Consider the following 5611-nt stretch of genomic DNA (forward strand, 5'->3'; position numbering starts at 1 on the left):
TATTTCCTCCGGGAGCGAAGCCAATAAAACCTATGAATAGATTCAGCCCCATCTCGCGCTCTGTGACCCCAGGGCTTTCCTGCTGCTTCCCCAGCCCGGGTGAGCGTCTGTGCCCTTGGATTTTGCCATCTGCCTGGAGTCCCCGCTTCCTCCTTAGAGGGCAGCAGCGGGGCGCCGCGGGGACGCATGCGCCCCAATTAGCGCCCGGGGAATTAAAAGAAAAAAAAAAAGTCCCAACAAAACAGGCGCCCCAAACAAAACCCAAGTGGAGGAAAGAGCACGGCCCTGCAGATCCTGGACCGCGGAGGCGCCTCCGGCCTCGCCAAGGAGCCCGCCGTGCCCGAAAAGGAGCCCCTCGTCCGGTGGGTGCGCGCCCTGGCCGGGATCTGGGGTGACCTAGCCGCGGCCGGCAGCGCGGAGAGGGGATACCTGCGTGCTTGTCTGAGTTAGGGAGGTGGGCTTGCTTTAAGGTCACACGGAAGCACCATCTAAACCCCTTGATTCCTTCTTACAGGACAGTCCTGTTCCTTGGGTAAGATTTTTTTTTTTTTTTTTTTTTTTTTTAAAAAAAGTTTTTTTTAAAACCAGTACAGATCCCCAGAGACACCTGAGATCCAGGTGGAAGCCTGTGGACAGTACCAAGAATTCGGGGGCAGTTGCTGGGCAGGGAAGCCAGGGGAGGAGTTCGCATAGGGGTCCCATGATATACAACTGTCACTGACTGTGTATTGGATAGGTTTAGTCCAGCGCAGTAGGCAAAGTGAGTTTGTGTTTCACCCAGGAAGAAAGTTGGATATCTTGTCATTCAATTTTATTACCGAAAGAAGATAATTTCAGTGACTGAGCACAAGGAAATATTTTTCACATTAAAAAATGTGTAAAATCGTTTAACTTTGCAGGTTAAATGATTGTGAGAATATGTCATGTGCTAAGTGGCTTTTGAAGGTTTTGTTCAGGGCTGCGATTTTAAGCCATCGTGTTTTAACTCTGCTGAAATGAAGGTTCCACTAGGCCATGCCTTGGGGGTGGATGTGAGTGAAACAAAGTATTTAAAATGAAATTAGAAAAAAAATCTATACAGTAAATTCCAGGGTTGAGTAAGCAAATATGGAAGCCAGTGTTTCTTAGGATTCGATAAAGCTTTCACAACTTGAAAAGCATGATTTACTTCTCTTACTCCATCAGGTCCAAACACTCCCCTTGACTTTGATATCTTACATAACCCCTTCCTGCCTGTCCATTCTTACTTTCCAGTACATTAAACAGTGCACACTCCTTGATTTAATCAGGCAGGCATCCTTGCCGCTGCAGTAGCAATCCGTGCGCAATCCCAATTTGCCTCAAGTAGTGCCCTTTATCCTTCCTTCCCCTTCCTAAATGCTAGTTCTCAAGGCCCACTCAACAGTCCTCTTTGATTACTTTGCCCGTATTCATCTCTCTCTGTTCTGTGATTTAGGACTTGGAACTTACCATCTGCCCCTCATGATGTAGTGAGCACCCATGTATGTAAACATATATATCACGTTGTTTCAGATATATGTGAAACACACACATACACACACAAACAATCATACACATAATACCCAATGTTTTTGTTTGTACTTGTGATGGAGCATTTACTCAGATTATTAGATTACTGTGGACCGGGAGAAACCCAGTAATCTACCACTAGTCATATGTAGTGGGTAAAATCTAAAATTTTGTGCTTGAGTTGCACACTCAACTTGCAATGTTCATTGTCACATGATGCAGCCCTCAGCTTGGTCTCACCCTCAGAGCCGTGGGTCTTTCTAATTTTCTGTCTGGGATTGCTATTTGAGTCTATAGTTTTTGGTTGTTTTAAAATCTCCACCCTCTCCTGCCTTGATTTACACTAGAAGTCAGTGCATTTTGCAAGTGATTTAAAAAAGACAAAGTCAATTGAGGCTGAATAGCACAATGCTCATGAGTCATATTGCCTGGGGTTAAATCCAGACTGGGTGTCCTGACACAGATTATGAAATTTATTTGTGCCCTAATTTCCTCATCTGTAAAATGGGGATGAGAATAGCATGTACCCAAAGGGCTGCGAGAAATGAAATGAGCTAATCCCATGTAAAGTGCTTACTAGAGTGCCTGACACATAGTAAATATTTAATAAATTTTAGTTATTAATTATTATTGCTATTCTTTTGATCATGTGACTATGAGTGGACTGGTCTTTTATGGTTTAGTGTCATTTTGGCATCATTTCAATATAACAATATTTGGGAAGAGTAGCTTATTGATGGACATGTGGAACAGTGATATGTGTGTGTGTGTGTGTGTGTGTGTGTGTCGGGGGGAGGGGGTGTATCTTCATGTTCTATCCTATCCAAGTCATCAAAAAATCCAGTTTCAAAACATTATTTTAATTTATTTTTTATTTTTTTAAAAATATATTTTATTGATTTTTTACAGAGAGGAAGGGAGAGAGATAGAGAGTTAGAAACATTGATGAGAGAGAAACATTGACCAGCTGCCTCCTGCACATCTCCCATGGGGGATGTGCCCGCAACCCAGGTACATGCCCTTAACCGGAATCGAACCTGGGACCTTTCAGTCCGCAGGCCGACGCTCTATCCACTGAGCCAAACTGGTTTCAGCTATTTTTTACTTTTTGTTAAAGTGTAAATTTAGGGGTTTTAGTATATTAACAGAGTTGTGCAGTTGTTACCGTTATCTAATTCAGAACACTTTTATCACTCCGAAAAGAAGCCATACTGCTGAGCAGTCACTTGCTGACAACCCCACTCACCAGGCAACCACTGATTTACTTTCTCTCTTTATAGATTTGTCTGTTCTGGGCATTTTGTATAAATGTACAGTATGTGGCCTTTTGCACCTGGCTTCTTTCACTTAGCATAATGTTTAGAAGTTTCATAATGTTGTAGCACATGTCAGTACTTCATTCCTTTTTATATTGGAATAATATTTCATTGTCTGGATATATTACATTTTATTTATCCATTCATCAATTGATAGACATTTGGGTGGTTTCTACTTTTTGGCTTTTATAAATAACTAGAGGCCTGGTGCATGAAATTCATGCACTAGGGGCAGGGAGGGGGTGGGTGGCCCTCAGCCAGGATTTCAAGAGGGTGCAGGCTAGGCCAAGGGACCCCACCAGTGCAGGATTGGGGCCGGGGAGGGGCGTGGGAGGTTTGCCAGCTGGAGAGGGACTGCGGGAGGGCTCCAGGGCATGTACGGCCCAACTCGTTCAGTCCCCATCAGCTGGACCCCAACAGAAAGCTAACCTACGGGTTGGAGTGTCTGCCCCGGGGGTCAGTGCGGGTGTGTCCTATTCATCTTGCTCAGTCTTGATCTGCCAGATCCCAGCAGCAAGCTAACCAACTAGCCGGAGCATCTGCCCCTGGTGGTCAGTGCACATCATAGCAACTGGTCAACTGGTCGATTGCCTGCCCCCCTAGTGGTCAGGTCAGATCATAGCAAATGCTTGAGCGGCCTTAGCATGTCATTAGCATATTACTCGTTGATTGGTTGAATGGCTGACTGGATGACTGGACACTTAGCATATTAGGCTTTTATTATATAGGATGCTTCTATGAAAACTTGTGTAATCTTTGATTATATACCTAGAAATGAAATTGCTGGGTCATATAGTAATTCTGCATTTAACTTTTTGAGGAACTGCCAGAATATTTTCCAAAGTGGCTGGTTTGAAATCATTTTTTTAATTAAAAATATTTTTGTTGGATGTATTGGGGTGACATTGGTTAATAAAACTATATAGGTTTTAGGTGTACAATAATACATCTTCTGTGTATTATATTGTTTTCAGTACTCCAAATTAAGTCTCCTTTCATCACCATTTATCCCCCCTTAACTCTCTTCTACTTTCCCCATGCCCCTTTTCATCATCATACTGTTATTTGTGTCTATGACAGTGGTTCTCAACCTTTCTAATGCCGCGGCCCTTTAATACAGTTCCTTATGTGGTGGTGAATGGTCTTAGGCGACCCCAGTGAAAGGGTCGTTCGACCCCCAAAGGGATCGCGACCCACAGGTTGAGAACCGCTGGTCTATGAGGTTTTTCTTCCTTTGCTTTGAAATCTTGATGTGGTAAAATCATGTGGGCAAGTGGCCTTAATTTTTATTTTATTGAAAACTTCATTCTTCATGTTATATTATCTTTGCTCTAATTGTAAAACAATGGTTTTCAAGTTTTATTTATTTCATACAAAATACGAAATATCTTATACCTGGAACAGGTGTATCTGGGGGGACATTTGTCATTTGTGTGCACGGTCATCCCCAGTCCTTTTGAAAAAATGCACTGGGGACTCCTGTTAGTTTAAGAAAAATGACTCTTAGTCTCATCTTGTTTGCCAATCAGAGAATGCCACTTAGGTTTTTGACCTTGCTCCTTTTGCTTTCTCTGGAGCCCAGTATGTGGAGGCAATGTCTGTCTCTTATCTTGCTTGCATCTGTAGTTCTCTCTGTCTCACTAGTTCACCCCTACCCCCTCCTTTCTCTAGAAATATCTTGAGGCCTCCCTGACTAAAAAATCATCCTGATATTACCAGGGCCTTCAATGACCATCCTTCGCTTTCTTTATGTCAGGTACATGTGTCTTTGAAAGTGGTCAGCTATCCCCCACCTCCTTTACCACCCCCTCAAGATGACATCTGGTTTCTGCCGCCTGTACAATTACATGAACATTGCTCTCTTGAAAGTTACAAGAGAAAGCAGTCTGATGTTCTTGTCTCAGTGGACATGGAATACCTCTGGGCTGACCACCCCGTGCCTTCTTTCACACTTCCTCCTTCCCTGGGTTCTCTGATTTTGCACTCTCTGGTCTCTGCCTAGGATCCGTCTAATCGTCTAATCGTGCCATGTCCCTCCTGATGGCTTTGCCAATGCCATACTTGTTAGCTAGACATCTTGTTTGTTTTCTCTACTCTGTTTTTAAGGCCCATTTCAGTTGCCACCTTTGTGGTGAAACCTTAGAAAGTCTCCCCAAACAGTAATGGTGTCTCTTCTTTCTTTTTACCCCACAGGGTCACGTATCTCTTCTACCTGCTCTTACAGTAATGTGGGTGCCAGAATGCCTGCCAGATCGGAGGGACTAAATCTCACTCACCTTAGTATCCCTTCTTGTGCCCAGCCCAGTGCTCAGCATGCAGTAGAAAGTACATTAATACTTTTCCACTAATAAAATGATAATAATGGCTGTTTGTTTGTTAATTTCTATGTGCAACTTTAGAAAAAATGCATTTAAAACAGATCATTGTGAAGAATGATAGAGCAAACAGCCATATATCCAGGATCCGATTAAGAAAACATTAACAATAGAGTTGAAGCCCCTCTCTTTACCTCTGCATTACTACATCCGGCTCCCACCTCCAAGGGTGACCTGTAAATTGAATCTGTGTTTAGTATTCTTAACTTTAAGTAGATGGTGCCTCCCTCATGTAAGCTGTTGTCTAAGTGAGATTTCTTTACACACATTCTGTGATTTAATCGTCACTATGACCAAATGAGATAGATGTTGTCCCCATTTTGTAAATGAGGATCCCAGAGCGTTTAAATAATTGATTTGGAGTCACAGTTGAGAAGTCAGAGAGCAGGA

The sequence above is a fragment of the Myotis davidii genome, unplaced genomic scaffold (assembly GCF_000327345.1).
Source record: "Myotis davidii unplaced genomic scaffold, ASM32734v1 scaffold2715, whole genome shotgun sequence".
Classification (NCBI taxonomy): Eukaryota; Metazoa; Chordata; class Mammalia; order Chiroptera; family Vespertilionidae; genus Myotis; species Myotis davidii.